This window comes from Apostichopus japonicus, chromosome 14 (genome assembly GCF_037975245.1).
Source record: "Apostichopus japonicus isolate 1M-3 chromosome 14, ASM3797524v1, whole genome shotgun sequence".
NCBI lineage: Eukaryota > Metazoa > Echinodermata > Holothuroidea > Aspidochirotida > Stichopodidae > Apostichopus > Apostichopus japonicus.
This window is the reverse complement of record NC_092574.1, coordinates 15,601,213-15,625,484: the sequence shown is the minus strand read 5'-3', so window position 1 is coordinate 15,625,484 and position 24,272 is coordinate 15,601,213. Positions and strand designations below refer to the sequence as shown.

At 38.4% G+C, this 24,272-nt stretch overlaps 1 protein-coding gene across 5 annotated transcripts in view; it reads left to right on the top strand.

Moving 5' to 3' along the window:
* Positions 1-5,867: 5,867 nt before the first annotated feature.
* LOC139979593 (Na(+)/citrate cotransporter-like) overlaps positions 5,868-24,272 on the top strand; it is a 46,776-nt gene continuing 28,371 nt past the window's right edge. The window contains exons 1-2 of one of the 5 annotated variants that reach the window (XM_071990544.1): positions 5,868-6,025; positions 10,071-10,262. The gene's annotated coding sequence lies outside the window, so the exon portion shown is untranslated. Of the gene's footprint in view, positions 6,026-10,070; positions 10,263-17,363; positions 18,284-21,546; positions 21,657-22,828; positions 22,978-24,272 lie in introns of those variants that run through there. The other 4 variants (XM_071990546.1, XM_071990545.1, XM_071990547.1 and 1 more) reach the window with 4 other exon arrangements.

Here is a 24,272-nt window from a genome sequence, read left to right as displayed (position 1 = left end):
GGTCCCTGGTAGTCTTACAATTTATATTCCGAAATTGTTGTGAGAGTGGTAATTCGTTACACTGACCCTGGTTGACCTTTAGTTGCTTAGATTCTGGGATAATCTAATTCGCCCATTCAACATGTGATCTCCCTCACCCCTCTCTCTATCCTAATCAATGAAAAAAGGTTCCCGAGTTTACTCTACATTGGGCGTAAAACCATCCAGGGGTGTAAATGTGAGACACATGACCATTGGGACCATCATCCATGTATATAGGTGATGAAATATCCTCAATCAGATTAAAGATGTCCACACAAAATATCGTCTCCCTCGGTTCAGTCGTTTAAATAAGAAATAAATATTATGAGAAAAAAACGTTCTGCTTCACTGAACCGTTCTGATAGTATGTTTTAACAAGTGGATTAGAGGTACATCTCTATACATGGCGAAACCCAAGAGCTTGAACACATGCTTCCTAATATACGGTATACGTCCTATAAAACATGTTCTACAATTCTTCCTAAAATGCTTCCTACTACGTCCTAAAATATATCCTAAAATACGTCCTCAAATACGTCTTAAAATACGACCTCACTAGGGTGTGGGGTAGTACCCCTGAACTCCTTTGACAACTCCCAGTCATGGAGTAGTGTTCAATTTTGAAATTTCTCTTTTCTTTTGAGAAATGCAGCAAAGTACCAAGTTGTTGAAATCTGAGCATGAATGACAATTATCTGTCATTCTAGCATATTTATTTTTATTTATTTAAGTACTTATGAACTTTAAACAATCAACTAGAGAGCATAATGTCCCTAGACTCTGACAAATTGTTGCATACAAATGTAGACACCATAGGCGTAGGAGGCGGGGGGCTGCAGCCCCCCCCCCCCCAACCGAATTTTTTTGTGAAAATTCGGGCATATGCTGAGAATTTTTCAGGCACCTACTGAAAGAAAACTAATCCTACGCCTATGAGTATAGTTATCTGCCTGAAGGCTACATAGACTACTGACTACAAAAGCTATGTTAATGTAACAAAGGGGAAAACTTTTTTTTTCAACAAATTATATTCGACGACATAGTGAATTACCAAAAACTACAGTGCTTTTCCCCAGCGCGCTTAATATTATTTTCTTTGGGGGGGGGGGGTGGGGTTGTATTTTGCGGGCAAGTCGTTACAACCCCCCCCCCCGATCAAATTGGGCTCCTACGCCTATGGTAGACACTGTGCAGCATACATTGGTATACTCTGCGTTAGGTAATCCTTAAATGAACACCTGTTCATATAAAACTAAAAAAATTAAGCTATAATGATCTGAATTATAAAGAGGTTAAGAAATGTAACCAGTCAAAGCAAAACTGTTCATTTCAGTTTTCAGCTGATGGTGGTACGTGGTAATCTGTTTTCGTATGACGTCACATTCATTAACCGAAGGTGACGATGGATTTCAATCGAAGCATGTAGCAGGAAGTATACTATACACACTTGATAATGCTAACTGCATGCATATGTGTATAGTGGGTTACAACATGGAAGTATTACCCGCAGGGTTATACTTCCATGGTGACACAAATGTCAACAAACCAATAACATTAATGTGTTATGAATGTGCGTGGCGGGAGACGAAACATACGAAAGGTATCCAACTGCTCCAACAGTGTAATATTAGATAATATAGTCTAACATGTAAAGTATTTTAAAGCAGCATTTCAAAGTTGAGTTGATTTTATTCAATTTGTTTATGATGTTTGATATTCTAATCTCATATCAATGTAGGACCACGATGGATTTCATGGTAGTAGGACATACCCTGTAATTTGAAATGTAGGTATACAGCAAACTTTCATAGATACTTCAAAGCGTATATAGGCTGCCAATGTTCCACTCAATTGTTTGCAAATGCATTAATATTATAGACTAAATTTGGAACAGTATAACGGGCCGAAAAAGTTGAGAAAGAAAATGATGTGAGCATGACCAAGTTCATATGCCGTGAGGTTTAGAAAATATAGGGACGTGTGTTTGACAGACACTTCAATCAAGAAAGAAAAAGAAAAAACTGGCTGGGAGAAGGGACCGACTTTCGAGAAGGTCTTTGGTCACACTAACGAACATTTATAATATACCATGGATAGGCCGGGACACAACTATAGGCGCTTGTGGCGGTTCTCCACCCGTCCCTTTCCCAAATAAAAATCAAAAGTCGGTCTGAAATCGATATTACTTAGTCGGTCTCAAATCGGAACGGAAATCACCATGGGTCTAAATGTATTAGAATTAGAATGAACTAAAATCCTTGCGAGATAACAAGAAATATATGCGAATTTATGCAGTTTTCGGAAACTGGACCACTACAATAGCTCTGGGGCGGTTCATGCCAGAGAAAGTCTAGAGCAAGTTTTCTTCCTAACATGCATTTGTGTGCTACAAAATCGCCAACGAGAGAACAAGAAATATCTAAAAATGCTGCGGATTTCAAGGATTTGGTTTTCATTTCATTGCAGACACCGCTTTTATCTTACATGTATACTCTCAAGAGACTAGCCTATATATATATATATATATATATATATATATATATATATATATATATATATATATATATATATATATATATATATATATATATATATATATATATATGGACATTAAATACAAACAAAACTCACACGGTTATAGTTGGCCTACATAATAACATAATTATGTATGATTGCAAATTCTGCCGTAGGCTACGCAATGTAATTGCAAAAGGAATAAACATTAAATATATATATATTTTCAATTATATTTGGATAAAAAGAATGAGGGTAAAAAGAAAAATCCGTCGTTTTTTACAACACAATGTCTGTATGGAACATAGGCAATATTTGGCAACTGTTTACGACTTCCAATCATGCCTGTTGTTGCTATTCTTTTAGGGTCATAGCACTCCCTGCACAAATACGTGCAACGGAGTAGATGGAACGACCAGGGACCTGCAGTGGTTTGGGAGGAGGAAAGGGTAGAGAGTAGACATGTTTGGTCTATATAGGCGAATATTGGAATAAGGTCAATTATTCCTACAGAGACTTTACTAAGCGTCTGCTTAATTCAATTGGTACATATATACTAATAGGGACAGGACTGTTCCACGTGGTTCGGTCAATCTGTGTCCAGATTGATGCTTTAATGCAAAGGTCACAGTATGAACGTGCATGGATATCATTATAACATAAGCAATTGGCTTAATTGACCAGCTGTTTACATACTAGTAATTGACCTGTACTTGGTGGATTTAGTCCATTGTCCGGCCAGAAACAGATCATGCAGGCGGGGGAAACTAATCTCAGTGAGTTCGACCCTTGATGATTAAATTATTGCTTCCGTGTATATGACTTTTATTGTCCCAGGCTAATCCTTATGACCGTTACGTAAGTAGCATCCGGGTCACCTAACTGGCATATGACGTCATGAAGCACACATAATCACTCAATAGATAGGCCTATATGGACTTCAGGTTTCAGAGCTAAATAAGTTGTAGATGCACGCGAAGTTCCTGCATGCCACGTATTCACGAACAATAGAATATATTTGCATATATTATGTGAGACCGCTGAAAGTGCCCCAATAGATCATGGACCTAGCATATTTATTTTATTGATATGCTATACGTACATCTGTGCTTATGAAAACTAATATTGTTAAGAGTCTGTCTTGAGGAAGCTCGTGCCCGTTCACGTCAAAACAGGAAGTCAGTTGAGCTAGGTGATTCCTCTCAACTTCCCGCTCCCACAGAAATATCGCACCCTAGAAAAACTAATCACTATGTTATGTATTGTTTTGGACGGTTAAAATATCGACTTGGTAGAACAGACGTGGCGACTAGTCGACGAAGTTTTAGTTTGAATGGATTATCACTATTTACTCGGTAATAGACTCCCATTCCAAAGAGGGGCACAACGCTCACGTCCTGTTACTTATTGTGGCACAGATGGAGGGGATACAGTAGTATGTACGGTAGAACGCCTCTCCCCTCCCCTCCCCTCCCCGTGTCCCGGCATGGCTACTGGGATGTATGGAAATACGAACCCAACAGTACTATGACAACTGTTTGAACTTCCCATAATTGACCACAGCAGTAGGTAACAACTATTGAACGTGTCCGTCAAGTGTAGCATATGTTTATGCATCCATATACGTATAGGATTATAATCTGGCCCCATCGTTAGAACTTTGTACATTTGTGGGTAACCAATAAGACGCGCATTCAATCACGGTCATCATTGCTTAAACCATTTGATATGTTTGTTCGCCAGCCAGTTGGATGACAAGTCTACCATCTATATTATGCACATTGGCCTTGTAGTATATGCTTACAACGGCATGAGTACGGGTACAAGTATATAGAATTTCCCTTGGTTTAGTACGAGTATACGGTCTGTACAAGTCTGATACTGCGTACCAGTAATAATCAGATCTGAAATGACTTTCTAAATTGAAAAGATTCCAAATTTGAGTTGGAAATGTTGAATTGGAAGCCACCCGACGTGCAAGTTGTAATCCATAAGCCCTTGCGGGTTTCTCCCACGCTTAAGTGTCGTAACAATAACTGCTGATTTATTATAAAAAAAAATAGAAAATTATACCAATGATCAAAGCAAGACTTTTCTTCGCCTGCTTTAATGAAATGAATCGGCAAATAAGAAACTTGTAAATAATTCACAGATGTCATTCTCTTCTGATTTGCACGTTGCTATCTATATTGTGCTGAAATTTGCTCTAAAAGTTTTCAAAAGACTTCCTTGGTGTTCCTGATCCTGCAATTTATCCGAAGATATTGAAGTGTTTATCTGGACAATAACCTGTCTCATCAAGAGAAAATACTTAGTCTATGTGGTTGTCAGGCAAATTCAAGTTGTTGAAAAGTGACTATTATTTGACTATCTAGCATATTTTGTGACCTTTACGTGACCTTTACGATTTAATTTTAGCAAGTTTCTCAATTTTTTCTTGGTTTGTCTGTTTGTTGCGGCGACGAAGACGCCTATAGTTGTATCGTTCCGTCAGTGAATGTCATGATTGCAACTACAAAGTTCGTGCAAGCTTAAAACGTTTCCCTTCGAAAACTGTTGATCTAGGGGGAATAGTTCCAGCGAGCAGCTCAGCATGGTACCTTTGGTTACTACACAGTCCGCCACCGTTGCACCTGTCAGACGAATCGAACCCACCTACTGCACGAACGATCACTGAAGTTATACATACAATATTTTCCCTGTTTGTCATTTTCCGAACTTTTTTGCGATTATGTAAGGAAAAATTGGAATAAAACTTCATAAATCTGTAGAGCGATAATGAGAAGGCTTAATCTGACCCATTCCTTGTTTCACTTCCCCTGTGCCAGATTAAGACCCCCTTAGACATCATATGCTTTCCCCACCTCTCCCACACCCCTTATGTAATAAGTTTTGCAGGCACAACACGAAAACCGAAAGCTAGTATATCTGTCTTGCCTGGAATTGTTCACTGAGACAGCTAGATATTGAGGCTGCCTTGATCTGTGGTGCCCCATAAAGACACTTTAGCCCCCTCTGCCTAACGGATCATCGGGTACTGACTTTCCTCTTTGTCCTACCATATCTCTCTTTGAAAAGTCGATATAGTTTTACAAATGCAAGATTACGTCTTCAATTAATGTTACAGCCATTTACCTTTCATATGTATGCATTCTTTCATGTTGGTATGAACACTGTTAGTGTCGAGATGATATATGTCTGTATGGTCTCAATCCAATGGAATGTGACGTACAACGAACCGTATCAAACCGACGACACTTGAAAATTGACTAACACCACAATGGGCTATATAGACATTTGTAGCTATCGGACAGTCTGTATTTTGGCCACCTCTGGATGTTTGTCTGTGATTAGATTGTTAAGTAAATGAATAAAACGATCACTACTCCACGATTGTTCATAGTAGCAGCAAAGCAGTTATCGCATAGGCGTGTGGATTCTACAAGTATTAGCATTTATACGTTTATGCTCAGGACTAAGCGCCAAACTGGTAAGCATTTTAATATATTTCCTATAGGGGAGGTATGAGGGGGTGGGGAGGTAGAAAGTATATTTGCCATATTGTTGGTCGTAAACATTTGACATTTGTTTTACAAAGGTGTAGTGGTGTTATTGATTGTTACTGGTTCTATTCTAAGTATATTGAGGGGATGTGTTTACGGTTTACGTTGTATGGTGACAACTAAACATCACTGCCAGTACGTAAACAGTAACTAACAGGGACACCCCTCCCCCGATGGGCTCGTCTTTGGGTATTTAACAGCAGATACACGGAATTAATGATAGAGCATGAAGAAAACTACTATGAAATACAATGTAGCACGTAATGGTATATTTACTGTGGATTTTGCTTAAATTATAAATACTAACTTTATGTTCCAAGTGACCGTTTTGCCAACAATAACGCGCAGTAAATTGTATTACATGGGGAGTACCAGTGGCGGAGATTTCTTGTCAGAAGTGGGGGGGGGGGGGGTTGCAGGCCATTGATGAAATAAAAAGTCATAACTGCTGGCTCACTATCTAAGTGGAGCGCCACCATAAGTTGGCGCGAAGTGCACAAGAATTTTTTGGCAAATATTGCCTCCCAGATTGCAGTAAATGGCACTGCCCAGGCCTTGAAAAGCTGCATTTAACCAGGGGCGTATGCAGGATTTTCTAACCCGGGGGACGCGTATTACTATCTAAGCGGAGCGCCACCATAGGTTGGCGCGCAGCGTACAAGCAAATTTCTGGTTTTGGTACCCCCAGATCACCGGAAATGGCACTTCTCGGGCTTGAAACTGACCAACCATATGTACACTTTTGCCTGAGAACCAAGTTTTTTCCAAATACTTTTTTTCTCATCTATAACCTTTTTGAAGATTGTCACCAGTCACACATCATGTTCGACTTCATCACATATCCTGTGGATCATTGCTTTTGTAGGTGATTCTTCATCGCGGCCCACAATATCCGTCAGCCCCACTGTTCAGAATTTGAAAATTCACAATTCTCGTGAATAAATTCACTTCAAAACATACCCATAATGTTGCACAAAATATCATCTATGGACAACCGATATAGAAAAACTTCCTTCAAACCCTAACAGACGGGTCAAAATTGCACGAGTATGATGAAGTATGATGAAGAATGTTGGTTAGGGAATTTTCGAAAATTCAGACGGCTACTAAAAAATTTCGTTGAAGGAAATAAAAATATACCAGATATTTCCGAATCCGAACACTACACACATCGACAGTTTTGAGCATGGGCGCAGATCTGTCTTGGATAATGGTGGGGACGCGTGTCTGTTCTATGACACTATCTAAGCGGAGCGCGACCATGGGTTCGCGCGTAGCGTACGATTTTTTTGGGCAAATATACCTCCCAGATCGCCGGAAATAACACTTCCCAGACCTAATGATGCTCCTAAACCTCCTTAAGTTTTAGATCTCATGGCTTAGAAATTTAGTTTGGAGAAATACATGGGCGTCTGCAGAAAGAAAATCAGGGGACAAATAACCCAAGTAGACTTTTGTATATACGATGGGTCTGGGGTCCTCTCCCAGAAAACAAATATAGACTGCGGCAAATGCGATTTCCGTCCTATATTTAACAACTGTGGATAAAATACAATAAAATGAGAACTGCTGCATGTCATTTGCACAATGCTGGATCAAACTGCGCCAAAGTTCAATACAGGGGAACTTGAAATGCAGCTATTGGTCAAGACAAATTGGTGGGGACACGGTATATCATGTCCCCACTACTGAAAAAGTTGGATGTGATATCTGCTGTTTGCTTTACAAATTCGAATAATTTTGTCACTGTTCCTCTTTCTCTCCCCGTTTTCTTGCCGTATTTCTACTCCATCCTTTTCTCCTTTTCTCTTTCTTCTTTTTCTTTTCCTTCCTTCACCTCGTTGAAGTTGGCAAGTGTATACAGTTCCAAAGCTATTCAACAGCAACAAAACGTTATTTTGTGTATGTCTGTTGTGGGGTGAAGTTAGCGCTATGAGCTACAAGTTCCAATGCGCAAGGTGGGGGAAAGGGGCTAGAAATAATGCGTGGGTCAATTCTAACTCGGTTTTCGGTCGTTAATTGTTGATGTAGCCTACCAGGTAAAAGGTTGAAATGACTTTAACAATTTCAAATTTAATAATTTGATTTATTATGCCATTTGGAGCACATAACATAGGCTATAACAAAACATTACTGGCAAAAACTAGGGGGGTTGATTGTGTGGGCCAACCCCCCTCTTCAAAAAGTGGGGGGGGGGGGTTAAAACCCCCCAACCCCCCCTGTTTCTCCGCCAGTGGGGAGTACGCAGGTTTAGGCCAAGTGTCGACTTGGCACGCAGGATCGTTCATAACTGGATGATGACGCGCGCACACAAAACATTCAACGCAGCTTGCCTGCGTGTATAGTACTAGGTTGAAATGCCGGATGTAGACGTATCGCATATACCTTCAAGGTTTTCTCTACTGCAAAGGACTGTTGTAAGACGCTTTCTATGTACGCCTTCACTAGTACAGAACAACTTGCATGCTATCGATTCCCGACAGAGTCATTTAGGTAACTGTGGCACATGTGTTTCCAATAGAAACGTTATGAGAGAATATATTTCGTCTCCAACAGAGACGATACTGTTACAATAATATCTGTATAGTATCTATACATACTTACTTTTTTACAGTTTTTTTTCTGTCTGTCTGTGTGGGTGTGCATACATTTTTGAAATCAAAGAACTTCTGGATTTAGGAAGGAGCTGGGTGTAGTCATTGCATAGGGCGGCATATGAGGAAGGTGGTCCTTCGTATTCACCGTTACCAATTTCACAAGTTGACAAAGTTCATTATCGGTCGGCAAAATTCTTATATTCTTATTTGTATTTTGTTTGATCTCGTTTTTCTGTATATATATGCCTTCTCATGCCAACATGCATTGCCCGTTAAAGAAGATATATTAAGATGGATATTTAGAACCAAATTTTACAACAGAACATCTCATAATTCTGACAGTTTACAATGGTTAAACATTTAACTGCATTTTAAAAATGACTCAATATACGTTAATTTCTGGCCCCTTTGTTTATGTATTCTCATAACTGATCATTTTTGTCAGCCCTATGAGATAACTCTACTTTGTTTGTACATGTGATAATTTTGGGACACAATCTCACGATTCAGAAACTAACCTGGATCCATCTTGACATCCATCTATGGATCTGGCCACGACAGCTGTATAAGTTACCTCGCAGTGACGTCACCCCAGAATGTACTGAATTATTACTGTAAACTATCGCAATATATATTGAAGATTACTCCGGGGATATAGTGACAGATGTGTATAAGGAATCATTTCAGAGCGGTAGGGGAAATACTTTTGCCCCTGATTAGTGATAATAATATTAACCTTTCTTTCTTCTTTTTTTGTTGTAAAATAGCAAAGTTTTCCTTGATTGGCGTGATCAGGCATCTCAAAAGAATCGATTTCATCATATCCTTTACCTATAGGGTTCCTTCCTTTCCTATTAGAGTATTCTCAGTAGCGTATATATATAGAAGCTATGAAAAAGTGTGAAGGGGAGGAGGGGTGGGGGTCAGAAAACCAGAAGCCACTTTTGTAGATGCTATACAGTGGCCCGGATGGGTCATTGAGAATTTGGACATTTTATCCCAAAATCTCAACTGTTCTATCTCAAACTTTGCTCTTTTCCTTCAACTTCGCTTTTATCTTTGAATCCTTGACTGTTTCTTTTTCAAAAATTCGACTTTTATCTCTGGAAGTAACAAACTGTGATACTGAAAGTTTTACTATGTATCTCAATTGAGATACTTTTACCAGGTTTTCGACTATGCTATTTCAAAATGTCCACTATTTGCAGAAACATGCTCCTAGCGCCAATTTGAAAAATGGGTGTAGGGCAAGCTGTCACTTCTGTCCCTTGTTCCTACGCCTACGATAAATATGTTATAATATTATATGAAATATTTCTTGTATCTGTTCCCACGATTTAATCCGCCCTGCATGGGCTGTTTTTTCCTTATACAGGTTTATATGGAATGACCCACTAGCACATTGGTTTCTTCCTCGGGGGTTTGATATTCAAAGTCGGGGCTTAGTATAAGGACGAATTCTAAAGAAAGTTTTATTCCTGCAACGAGTGAGGGCTGAGGGAGGCTATTTATTGCCCGAAGAAACTATATCAGAATAAACACGGAGACTCTTTGTATTGTATCTTTGGTAAGTCCTGATTTCACTTTTCCAATTCGTTGATTATTATGGATGGCTCTCCTGGTGGTGTCACCTGTGTTACTCCCTGCACGTTAGTTGCTAACTATACCTGTTCCACATATTGTCGACGACATGACCAGCTTGGCTGGATTTATGTCTGTTTAGGCTTAAAGTAGATGTTTGATGGTATATAATGCGGTACTTTTGAGTCTCTCGTTAGTGTGAGCTATTGGAATAGGCATATAATCTTTACTTCCTTTTCGCTATTGCGGATTTCGAAATTTCTGCTTAACTTACGCTGACTTTAAAAACAAAAAAAATAACCTTTCATGTACTGAGCAATGATAAGTGACAAGTCTTCTGATTGATAACTATAACGAGCACACTTTAATACATCGTTCTGTCCTTATATAAGTGTACAAAGTTCACTTTTATAACATTTTTTGTGTGTGATTTGCCAGAGTTTTAGAAGCACTTTATTTGATTACATGTTAGATCAAGTTACACACCATACACCGAGGGAGATATTAAATAAGATTATGTACACAAAAAGTTTCCTCTGTAAATAGTCTAAATATGGAATGTACGTTTGAACCAACCATAAACAGAGTAATGTTAGCATGAAGGGGTATATACGGTATACCAGTAATTGAATTTGTGGGCTCGCAAAGTCATCAGAAAGGCATTGAATTTTGAAAGAGGAGACCCTGTTTTAGCCGACAGAGGACTTATATTTTGTGTTTCTAATACCTGGAAAGTGCAGGGAAAATAATGAAAATGCTCAGAATTTGTAATTACTTGTTATCTTTAGAATTACAGCTCTCTAAGAATAACTTATCCCTTAACCTTACCGTGTGACGTGTAAACTTTTAATTCTAAGCGTATTATATACTTTAAGCGTGACTGTCGGCTTGCAACTTTTAATGTGAATATGTAATAGTCGAACAGAAAGAAAACACAAACACAACTAATGTACTAATAAATGTTCCAAACGTTCCTTATATATTCACCTTTAGAAACTATGCTAACTATCTGCTGGTGGTCCTTTAACTTGGTTAGCCCGAATGACAGCTATGTCGACTCTTCCGTACAAGTTTAAAGTTAATATTCATCCATTAATCTCTAATAATAACTCGACCAAAACAATATTTTGACAGCATATACAAGCAATTCAACACCCACTCACGACCAAGACCTTATTCGTTGTTAGGGGCGTAACCCCCATGTTTGTACTACGGGGCGGGGCTAAGCTGTTATATGTATAGCCTCCAAGAGAGGGTTCCAGGCCTTTCAACATTTTGGGTACAATAGAGGGTGCTTAGATGCGGAATGGTTGATGTTACATTTCGCAACGCTTGAAATAATGTTGAAGAATGTTCAACTGTTTAATTCGGTACCTCACTTACCCGTACGGTACATTTTGTATATTTATGTATTGTAAAATAGCTATTTGTTTTTAAATATGCTGTCTATAGGGTGATGACGTTGCGCCCCCTGTCCATTGTATTTTTACTTTTTGTTTTGCTTAGCACATAATAGGATACACCACATCGCGACATTGATATACAGTGATACAACAGTATACAATACGATCGATTCTTAATCATTCCAAAAGGAAGTAAATGAAGTCATTTGCAATTTTATGCATCTCTATTTTGTTCTCCCCTCCTCTCCTCTTCGCTCTCCCTCCTCCGTCCTTGCTTCCTTTATATGCCTATATGACTTAATAACAAATCACAACATTGCCTGGCATATAGCGACCCTGTGCCTTAAGGCCCGGTCACACTACAGCGATATTTTATCGAAATACGGTCCGATTTTTCCGATTTAAGGCCGAAGAGTGAGGTTTGTGGTAGTGAATGTAATGAATGCAGTAGAATATTCGAATACCTACTTCAAATCTGAGGGGTTCTAGAACTGACTACATTCTGAAGTGACGTCACATCGAAAAGCGATAAAAATCGGAAGAGAAATCGGATAGCTAACCGATAAAAGGAAACGGAGTCAATATCAAAAGTTAGGAGAGGGCTATTCCACATCGGAATGGCTCAACAGATAGCAAATCAGGTCCTTTATCACTGTGGCTAGAAGACCCGAACGAAAAACTGTCTGTTTCGATTCCTCTGGGAAAATCGGATAGTATTCCGATAAAATATCGGTATAGTGTGACCGGGCCTTTATCTGGTCGCCACCTGCAACATGATAGTGTTAAAGTAAAATGTTATTCTTAACTTATCCAACATAAAAGAAAAGCAAATCAGTTTGGTTTTCTTTCTGGGCTGGTTTTGTTTCACTATATGTATCGTGATTTAGCCTCCTCAGATATCCCCCCCCCCCTCTCCCCGCACCCACCTTCCCTATCAGTTGTTCTATATGTTATACCGGTGAATAACAAATCACAAAGTTATATGGTATCAGTATATACAGTTGATTGAAATAGTATATGATTGAAAGCGACTGGCTCGTCACGGTTGATTACTTTGCAGAATGTGAGACTTTAGTACTGCATGAAATACATATCACTATATATAGGATATGGATTAAGTTTCATTTCTAGGAATGCAAATATATATATATATATATATATGTTATATATATATATATAACATGTATATATATATATATATATATATATATATATATATATATAATATATATATATATATATATAATATATATATATAATATATATATATATATATATATATATATATATATATATATATATATATATATATATATATATATATATATATATATATATATATATATATATATATATATATATATATATATATATATATATATATATGCACTGACGTGACTTTTCACTTCCATCCCTGCCTACGTATTTAGCTATACGGTTGCGCCCATTTAAAGTCTATTTAAATCTACCACAAATGCAATTCTTGAAAGTATGTCTTTTCCAGGGTTTTGACCGTAACAAAATACAATGCATCTAGTAAATAACACCGCCTTATATATACGTCATCACATTGCCGAAAATATATTCCATTCTTTCAGACACAGTATACATGGCCGCAAAATGCCCAGAAATGTTTAAGATTTAATCATAATGTTGCGTGGAAGTGTCAGGCTTATAACTTAAAATTAATATATGTTACGGTATTTATGTTTTGTGAGCGCCAGACTCGGGTATACATACATTGGCATAAATGGTTTGTCCAATCATCGAAGAGCATTAAGTGTCAAATGTTTAAAGTCTTACTTCTGCATCTCTTATCAGATCTGTTAGTTAAATGTCGTCATGAGCAGATATGATGTTATTCGTCATTTTTCGACAATTTACCTATCGTATCCCAAATGTTAATAAAAATCATATTGTACCTGTCGAAAGAATAAATCATCTGCTGAAATTCGATTTATGCAAGTGTTGTCACATAAATGTTACAATTATAGAGGTTGCTTTGAGAAATCCAAGGGAATTCTATACATTTCTGTCATCTCAGATTCTTTTTCATCAAAGGTGGCATTTCGGCCAATTTTCCTTCTTGGTTTTTTTAATGAAATTTTACATTATTTTCAGCTATCAAAGCTTTCTATTATCGTACCATATTGCAAACCATAGTAAATAGAAATTACGAAATTCATTGTTAAAAGCTACTTCAAAGAATACACGCGTTCACCTATAGTTGTAAACTATCAAATTACGCTTGCGTCACAACCGTACGAGTGTATCAATGATGGTTTGGCTAAAAGCCGAGCGCCGGAGAAACATTTACCGGCTACAACGGTGCATCAGCGATATAGAAAGAGCGGTATGATTAGCTTCCCGTGTCGCTAACCTTTATGGAATCTCTGGCAGAATGGATGTCAATGTTATTATAACATTCGATTCGGAACAAATGCGACGTTCATGTACTGCTTTACGTTTTCGTGATGTGATATTGTTTGTTTTTTTCTTTTGATGATACTTACATAAAGTTTAGTTTTATGTTTAACCAATAGCTCCATGGTTTAACATAAAGGTGTAGGGGAAAGTGGCGGTGACAGTGTTGGGGGGGGGGGGGAGGGGGTGAGTCTGGAAGTGCAAATGGAAGCAGAGCCTATAGCCATGCACCTGTGGTTACTACTTCAGGTTTACGCGTTGTAACCTGCATCTTCATTACATAGACATGTGGACTGCATGACAGACGCACAGGGCTCACATGCTTCTTTTTTTTTTTGGGGGGGGGGGGAACTCTTCTCATAAATGTATAATATTGATAGTTAAGTTGTCGATCCCAAAGTGTAGTGACATCATTTCCTTAGTGGTCCCGAGGGGAGCGGGTCATATTGAGGCAGACAAGCACTGTATAATGCGGCGACATTTATTGTTCATGTATTTTCATAAAACAGTAGAAAAAACAATGGTCGGATAGATCATTCGCAGGAAGAGCAATAATTAAAGGAGCATGCACCAATGAAAGTCAACAGATCACACGGGCATCCCGGTGAGGAGAGGGTATGAAAAACATGCCATTAGCGCTCCTCTCTAGATGCAAAGAAGGAAATGGCTATACATAAATATATTCGTTCGTAAAGGAAGACTTGTCCACGTGTCACCCCCACCGCACGCCTCCGCCTCTCCGACACAATTCATCCACTCTTTATCCCTAATCTCGATATATCCGGCCCGAGTCTGATTTAAAGCTGCTATATTATGTCTGTATGTCTGGGAATACTGCAATGAGCAGGGTTACAGTCTCCCACCTCTTCCTAATCAAAACCGCAGTATGAAAATGTTTCCCGAAAGGCAGTGAGGCCGGTATAGTGAAGGTCTCGCACCACAATTCATTGTTCCATTGACTTACACACTAAACTCGTCACTTTCAAGACCTGCAAAAGCATAGATAGAAGTTTTCAACTGGTATATCCTATATACCCACCACATGATAGCTGAGATCTTGGACTATCATGGAACTTGCAAACTTTCATATCATGACCGTTTAGATTTTGAGCTAGAAGAGGAGCAACTTTAGCATACTGAACCCCCACCCTTCCATCTGCTCGCTCGGAGTAATATAACATTTAGCCAAAGATTTTCTAAAATGGTTTATATCACCTTCGATCCTCCCTATTTTTTATTCAATCTGTACTTTAAATTATGCTCTTTCATATAAACAAACGATGACAGTAACTGATAACATGCTTGAACAAGCTTTACCTTACTGTATATAGGTACTTTTCCTCTTTTCTCTGACAATGGTTAACCTTTCGAGCGGATGAACACTACTCTAATTTTGGTGCGGTACCTGAAGAACTTAGCTTGCATAGACTCCGGATGTGTGACCTGACTAATTCACTATGGCTTCGGCTTTGAGTACAACGTTTCTGTATATATGCTGCCGTGTTGGCGAAACTAACCTTAATAGTAGTTGCCGACTTTGCAATCCGCTGTGCCCCTCACAACTTTGCGTGGTCGGCAAGAGTGACAACTTAGTGTTCCCTTTCGGGAAACTAAAAAGTACTTTCGAAAGTGTCAGTGATTTGGTTTTACTCAATGCTAATGGCTTATAATTTTATAATGCTCTTCTTCCTTATATGGAGCGCTAACTTGAATGTGACTGTGCATGAACTGACCTAACATGACACGATTTGAAACATCTCATTCGGCCTTTTACAAGAATAAGATTTAACTTACAATGGATGAATAATATAATCAGCGTGAAATCAAAGACACCTCCATGAATTTATCATTTAAAGTTTTATTCCGTCGTTATTTATGTTTTATAACGCAGTGACATGTCTGCGCATACCAAGTAATCCTAATTCTTCAGCTTATAATTCCACCTGATGAGAGTATTTGTCTAAATTTTTCCTATACTATAGATATCTCTTTTGTTCTTAGTTTATAATCGGTTTTCATTATAATAATACATTACCATCCTCGTAGAGCCACGGGAACGCATCCCTACACACACTTAGTATATAGACCATTATTTGCAAGGGGCTTACCTTTTACCCTCAAACTAAATCTTACACTAAAACATAAAATGTTAGTCAAGTTGATGAACTTTCAAAATAGGTCATATTTAATAGGGAATCCACCAAAATTATGCCTTAACATGTAGGGAGAACCTGATCAGGTTTACAATGTAATCTTGATCGGGGTTGCAGTGAACATGTATAGACACGCACAACGAAATACAATGTATTCTTAGCTCCAATCAACTTGAATGATATTTTTTTTTTCTTTTTTTCGTACAGCAAGGGTCATAATTATTATGAATTGCTTTCAGAGATTTTCTGATTCAGGCCCCCTATAATCCAGGCCCCTGACTTTTAGGATCGATACAGGGCCATGGTAATTTTGTAGAAATTGCATAGAATATATAAATATATTATTGCAATAGCAGAGCATCACGGCGGTCTTTCTGCGTTCAACGGACACCAAGGCATTTAAGAAAATGGGGTGGGTGGGTGGGTGGGTGGGTGGGGTGGGTGGGTGGGGTGGGGTGGGGAAGAAAGAAATTAATCGACGTTCTAAGCTCTTTCACAACGGTAGTCGGCGTCCGCGAGCACGTGCCACATTCCCTCCAAGTAAATATACTGGGTCTGCCCAAAGTACAAATGAGAAACAAAAATATAACCTCTAGTACGTATCATCTTTTTTGGATTTTGTTATAGCCTATATCATGTAGGTATATGTAAGTTCTATTTTCTGCTCGCTGAAAGAATCGATGCTCAATTGATCGAAGTCAGACCGGTGGAATTAAAACCCGCGTTAAGAAAGAAGATACCCTTGAACTGCTCCATTAAATTAATGTGACGGTTTAAACATCCATCGTTTGTTGGGTAATTAGCTTAAATTTATAAACACTACCCGACTGTTAAAGGATGCATGGTACAATACCGTTTTAATTTTGAAATGCTGTTTAGACTGCTAAACAACAATGCGACCCGCAGCGCATGTTTTTTTCTTCTCGATACCATGTTTACTGTTTCAGAAAAGACCCTATACGGCTGAGGTTCATCAGCTATAAAATGGCTGGACTTTGTAGTCCTCAGCCTGCAGATGCAACACAAAAGTCAACTTTGTGAAAAACAAGAGACCTTTATGGCCTCAAATGACATGTTTAAAATGTGTTACAAATTTGACATGGACAAATGGTTACAGTTGTTATCGAAGGAAGCTCTGTTATCTGTATGAAAGTTAAAACATGGAGGTTTTACCTCCATGGTTAAACGAACAAATTTTTAGAGTTATTGGAATTTTGAATACAATGGATTAATATTTAGGGGTGTACCGAGGAGCTGACGTCATCATCAAATTAGTCTTAAAAAAGTATTCCAGAAATTTAGCAGATTTTAGAGGCGAATATCTTGAAACCCGGAACTTTATATAAACCTTTTTCAGCAATCATTTTTTTCTTGTCGTCGGCAAAAATTCTGACTAAAATAAGCGATCCTTTTAAGTCATGTGTGTTCCATCTGAACTGATGAAGACCGACGACAACACATGAGACTCGTAACCTTGCATATAAACTGTAACGTGTCTCACTTTGAACTTCTTGTACAAAGATGTCTGGGTTCAAAAAGGTCTCTAGGGAGAGTCCTAGACTCAACCTCACGCAGCATGTCATTCGTTGTAACATTATGTGGCAAGCTGCAGTCAGAAATATGTAGGCAAATATGTATCCCGTTCTCATATGGGACTCAAAGCCAATACCGCATTCTAATGCATATAAATCTATATACCGCTGCTAGTTAAAGAATCCCAGCGAAAACGTCTTTAATCCTTTGATGCACGTGTGATAAAATGTCACCAGTCTGCCAACATATCAGGCAGCTGGATCTGAACAATTCTTATCAATGGGACAATTCGCGTGTAATGCCATAGGGTCACGCAGTTACGTGGAATCACACGTTATATGTTTGCATTCTGTACAGGGAAAGCTTAGAGACTACTTCACGAGGAACTCTGGAGCTCCTATTGTTTCAGTGAGGTATTTCAAATGACTTATGTTGGGGGGATGTTTGTTAGTACAGAGAAGATTGGACAAATAATTAAAATCTGACATATAACGGTAAGTACCGCTAATTATAGGATAGGTACACAATACTAACTTGTCAATGTTGGCCTATATATGCTATTGTATTGTTTTATACAGGTATACCCGTCGGTTGCGTGCAAATCGTATAAAAATTGGAACAGTCCCGAAGACTGACCTATATACATCAAACTTGATGATGATGTAGACATGTATAGGCCTATATATGTGCAATTTGGGTGATTTTAAAGGTATACGGAACCTATGCACAACAATGTCCTAATCACTCTATAGAATACGCAATAGAAATTATGAATATAGCTGCAACTTCCATCAAAATCCATCAAAGATTGACCATTTTAGAAGTCTTTTCTTAATTCTAGCTTTATTTATTAGCTCATAATATTATGAACATTGATGATGTAAAGGGAGTAACTGCCTAATTTTCGATTCCTTTGTTTTTACAACCTTCATTTCAAGGACACTGAACGTAGGTTTGTGGACTTAGACAATTTTTGGAAATATTTTACTGTCTTCTTCGAAAGGAGCTGAAACATCACATTGTTCACTTGAATGATATATGTGGGATTGTAATTCAGGGTTACCTAATTATTAACACCTAAAATAAGAAAGTTTAACGAGCGCAACACTCCACGTCATAGTTTGCACATAATTAGGCTAATGAGTTTCCCAGATTGATCAAAACTTCGAATATGTATTTCTTTGAATGAAAAAAGCTTTTCGAAAACTTTCAACAGATTTTGAATGAGATTTGATTTCCTTTAGAAGTTCCTTTAACTTTGCTGTCAGTGACGGTGAAATTTGTCTATATTTGATCTCGGAAACATGCATACAGGCCTACCGCCCGTTAAAACAGCCAGATATATACCTTTTTCTTTAAAGAAAGTTACCCAAAAAAGAACCTGGGCACGAAAACCAAACAACTTGATCCATTTTCAAAACTCAGTCTTATCATGTATACATCGAGACTGGAACTGTATGATTATATGACGATGTAACGGCAAGCGAGTGTGTCACGAGTCCCTTGGAATAGAGATAGATATAAGTACTACGATCAGATTTAAGGATTAGTGAATATGCACTGAACAGATCAGATTTTGATTGTACAGTATATACGTGTAACACTTGGCACAAAGCGGTTACTAGATTGCGGTTACTAAATTGGAATGTGAAAGATAACGTTACCGTTAGGGTACAGGATATAGGCCAATGAACAGTGAAGCATCATCGTACAGCTTTATTGTACAGAAATGTCCGTTGTTACGTAACATGTCATTCTCATGCAAGTATTCCGAGTGTCCGAGTATTATTCAGTGTCCATTTGCAGAGTATATTCAGATCAATATCTTTCACAACCGTTTCCCATTTGGTCTTCGTCTGTTGCATATCTTCGTCAGGCGCGTAGCCAAGGGGGGGGGGGCGAAGGGGGTAGCCGCCCCCCTTGAGCATATTTTAAAATTTTTTTAATGTTTTTATGATATCGCTAGTATTTTCAAAAGAGAAAATGCTAAGATGCAACTTACAAGGCCTGGGAAGTGCGATCTGGGAGGCATTTTCAGACAACATGGTGGCGCTACGCTTAGATAGTTTGCAATGCCGAATCTACAGTTTCGCCCTCCCTTGGCAAATTCCTGGCTAGGCGCCTGATCTTCGTTATAATACTATAAGCAATATAAAAAATGCGTTTTTTTTCATTAGTAACGAAAAGAGTCTGTATCGGAATTCGGCTGGTTATGATCAATATTGGCCACGGTTATAACATGCATGGAAAATGTCGTGTGTGATTTCCACTACAATGCAACAGTGTGTCTATCATCTAAGAGCAGAATATTTCATTTTCAAAATGATCAAACTCTTGTAAAATGTAATAATATCCACTAATTAAGGAACTACGGTTACTAAGTCACACACCCAGCTGTTACCAGAGAGGTTCAAAGTATTACTGTGGAAGTATGACGGATGGTTATGATGGTAATTCACTCAACGTCATGCTCATAGATACCGTAGTCTTAGTATGCCATTGGTCAAGAGAACAGAAAATGAATAGCTATTAAGGTTTGCAAGAGATTCCTACTCCTCAAACAAAAAATCCTCAATCTCAGGTATGCTCCTTTAAGACTTTTACTTGTTTGATGACGTCAGCTCCTCAGAGCATGCACTATGTTAATTACTAATACATTGTTCTATCACCCAGTTGGGATATTTTTGAATACTGTATTACGATTATGTCCCTCTTCAAAGCATTCTTACTGGCAGTATGAGTATAATGTTTCTATCGGGGCCCGTGGGGGGGGGGGGTGGGCTAAAATTTCATAGCACAAGCGGCGCAAAGCCGTAAAGACTGGCATCGATTAAACCTCTACGACCCAAATTTAGATAAAATGATGCAAATGTTGGCACTATAGTACGTGCACATATTTTTTCCTCACTTAAATAAAAATGTCTGTAGGCACCAAGGTATAGTAGGCCTATATTGAGCACTGTTACTCGAAATAATGACGGGAGTGCGTACACCTCCCCGTTGGAACAAAAATGAAATGAAGGAAGAAATGAAACCAGCTGGTCCTCCATTAGGTTGTTTTGTAGCGAAACGTAGTAAGGAAAATATCATGCGCGGAACCAGGTGCATGGGTTTGGAGCTGTAAACTCTCCTTCGCGCTTACTATAGTATAGATATTAGCACAATCTAGCGTGTAGACCTATTTTTAAACCAAAAACATGGCCTAAATATGCCCTAGAATGCACCATTTCACTCTGAAATGTATTCATGCCCATACCCCCTCCCCTCCAACTACCCTAGGTTTACACCCATCCAGGCGCGTAGCCAAGGGGGGGGGGCGAAGGGGGAAGCCGCCCCCCCCTTGAGCATATTTTTAAAAAAAATTAATGTTTTTATGATATCGCTAGTATTTTCAAAAGAGAAAATGCTAAGATGCAACTTACAAGGCCTGGGAAGTGCCATTTCCAGCGATCTGGGAGGCATTTTCAGACAAAATTTTCTTGTACGCTTCGCGCCAACCTATGGTGGCGCTACGCTTAGATAGTTTGCAATGCCGAATCTACAGTTTCGCCCCTCCCTTGGCAAATTCCTGGCTACGCGCCTGCACCCATCCTCTTTAAAATCCTGATTCCACGTACCCGTGCAAGATTATTTGTTAACGGATGGGGTATACTTCACGGATATGCCAAAGAGTTATATGTATCCGTAAGATTTGGTTTAGAAGTATTGCTCAGTGGTTACATAATTGGTTAAGACCACCTCACGATTGTGATATGACCGGCCGGGCGGTATACGTACGTTAGGTCACGAGTGAGTATGTTATTGCTCGCTTGAACAGTAGAGTATTATATTCAATTTGTTCAACATTGATAGGTAACTTGGTAAACGGTTAGTGTAATTTCTTCTTTACAGAACTCACTTAAGCTATTTAGCGGTCTAACAGTCAATTCTTAGCCTAGTTCAGTCGGTTTTTCAGAATTAAGGAAGATTTATTAGGCTACTACTAGTAGGATGGTGACTTCGAAGTTCGCCCACTTAAGACTTAAAACACCCCAAAACTAAATCTTCTGGTATAAATCATTTGAAAATATACTTCATATGGTGGGAGAATTTTGTTATAGTACGATACACGGCCAAACTTTCTTTCCTGCAAACTGTTTTCACGTTGTTTTCCAAGAAGATTCTTCGTGATTGTGGAACTGGTATTTCTTGCTAGAGTATTGCGAATTTCGGCCACGCAACCTACAGTGTGGCGCTGGTAAAAATTGGTGGCGCTGTTGCTCTTTCAGTAATTATAACAGACTTCATAGATCTTCGTCATTTTATTGACAAATATGTAAGTAATTTCTTGCACACGGGTCATTTTGGAGAGAAAATAACTGTAGCTTCGTACTTTTTGGTGAAATTTGGCTCTTCCTGTAGGTTTTCATGGTGAAAATCGTGTATTTCTTAGGGTGCCCGAACTTCGCAGTATGGCGAACTTCGCAATACTGACTATACTAGTACTAGTAGTAGTGATAGGCTGGTACCAGCCTAGGCTTGGCAAATACAAACTATAGTAATTAGTATAGTATGGCTATAGGCCCTAGGCTAGTCCTAATAATTTTAGAACTCGTACTAATGTTAATAGGCTGGAAGGGAATGTCATTGTAGCCTATCTGCCATGTGTATGCCTATGTCAAGTAAGTCACAGGGCAGAAACCGCGCAGCCCGTAACGTTAGGCTTGTTATGGTACAGATTTGATAGGCCTTTTCTAGGCCTAGGCTAGGGTATGATGGAGGCGCCTAGGACTATAACGTGTTAGCCTAGTACTAGCCAGTACTAATTTAGCCTAGCCTCCGTCTAAGTTAGGTTAGCTTAGGGCCAAGCCTACACTTGGGTGATGGAATATAACCCAGAAAGACATACAATTTTTCAGTGGCGAAATTCTTGTCAAGTCTTAGTACCAATCGGCAAAGTTTCTGTGGTTGAATCAAATAGTCTGAAATAGGAAAATTTCAAGCCGCAATTCGGAAGGTAGTGTGAGTAGGATTAGTCTAAGCCCCTAGTAAAAGAACTAAGCTGCGTAGGTGTAGCCAAACGCCTCTTAAATCTCATCACTTACGTATTTTCTTTAAATTTCATACATATCTGAAAGGTTCGAGTTGCACAGAAGCTGTTGCATTTTGATGAAAACTGTATCTACAAAGAACATTGATATGCATCTAGGCAAGTATTTCGAATGTAACCGTTTTAAAGTATAAATCATAATAATATAATATATAAATAAATGATAATAATAGCCTAAATTAGTATAATGTTTTTGACGAACATTACCCAGATGACATCATAAACCACATACTGTAATTCACTCCAGGGAAGAACCAAGAGTTAAATCAGTCAAAATATAATACATTCAATCAACCATATCTCGAATTTGGGATGAGATTATTATTGCTAACTGTGGAATATATTTGTCATCAATTTAAGCCTGGCTTTGAATGCCACCGGAATATCCCTTTAAAACGCCAATGGTTATACCTCCATTGGTATACTTTACGTGGCTACCGGTTGGAACATTTGGACTGCGGCAGCCGTGAACGTTGGAAAAAAAAACAACTTGCTTTTCTTGCCATTCTTTTGTCGGCGAATATCTCGCCTACATATATGGGATGATATCAAGTTGTTAAATGTCACGTAAAAGGCACTTTATGAATCAACGGTTTCATTCTTTTTGAGTATTTACCTATATCCCATCATAAAAAATGTTAATACCAAAGCTCAAGGGTACGTCTAAGTTGAAGTGGATCATATAATGTATTGGATTCTAATTTTTTTTGTCAAAGAAAATGTATGGGTTTGCTGTAGGACTATCGTTTGCATTAGGTATGGAAAGTTTACTTAACCTACCAAATATGACTAAGTCGGTACAGTAGCGTGATTAAAATTTATCAGTAAAGTGAAGGTCCATTACACTTTATCATTAGTTTTAAATCCTAAAAGAAAATTGGAAAATGTCATGAAATATCTTTCTTGATGATATGATCTGAAATGACAGTTGACTATAGTTGAGACCAATCAGCTAACTTGTTTAGAATTTATAGCAGGGTGGATCCAATGCTATGAAAAGAAGGGCACATGTGGTCCTGGACTCGCTGAAGCTGACACACATGTAGGCGGTTCTGAAGTATCCATGAGGAAAACAAATCTAGGCATTCTGAGACATATAATGAGTATTATTTGGGTCATTCTAAAGATAGATCTACACGCAAATGAGGTTGTGCTAATAACTATTTTCTTGTGTGATGTTGAAAAGAGGAGGTACAATCCCCACATCCTCATTTTGCCGTTTGAATCGCTGGCAACGTTTCATCAAACTGGAAATCAAACGTTAGTCTTCTCAAGACGGGTAACCTTGCAATACTACTGGTATTATGCGTATGTATATTTGCAATGGAATCATGAAAGCTGAACTAACTATGGGAAAGGTGCTCGGCTATATAGTTGTATTGTGAGCCTATGTA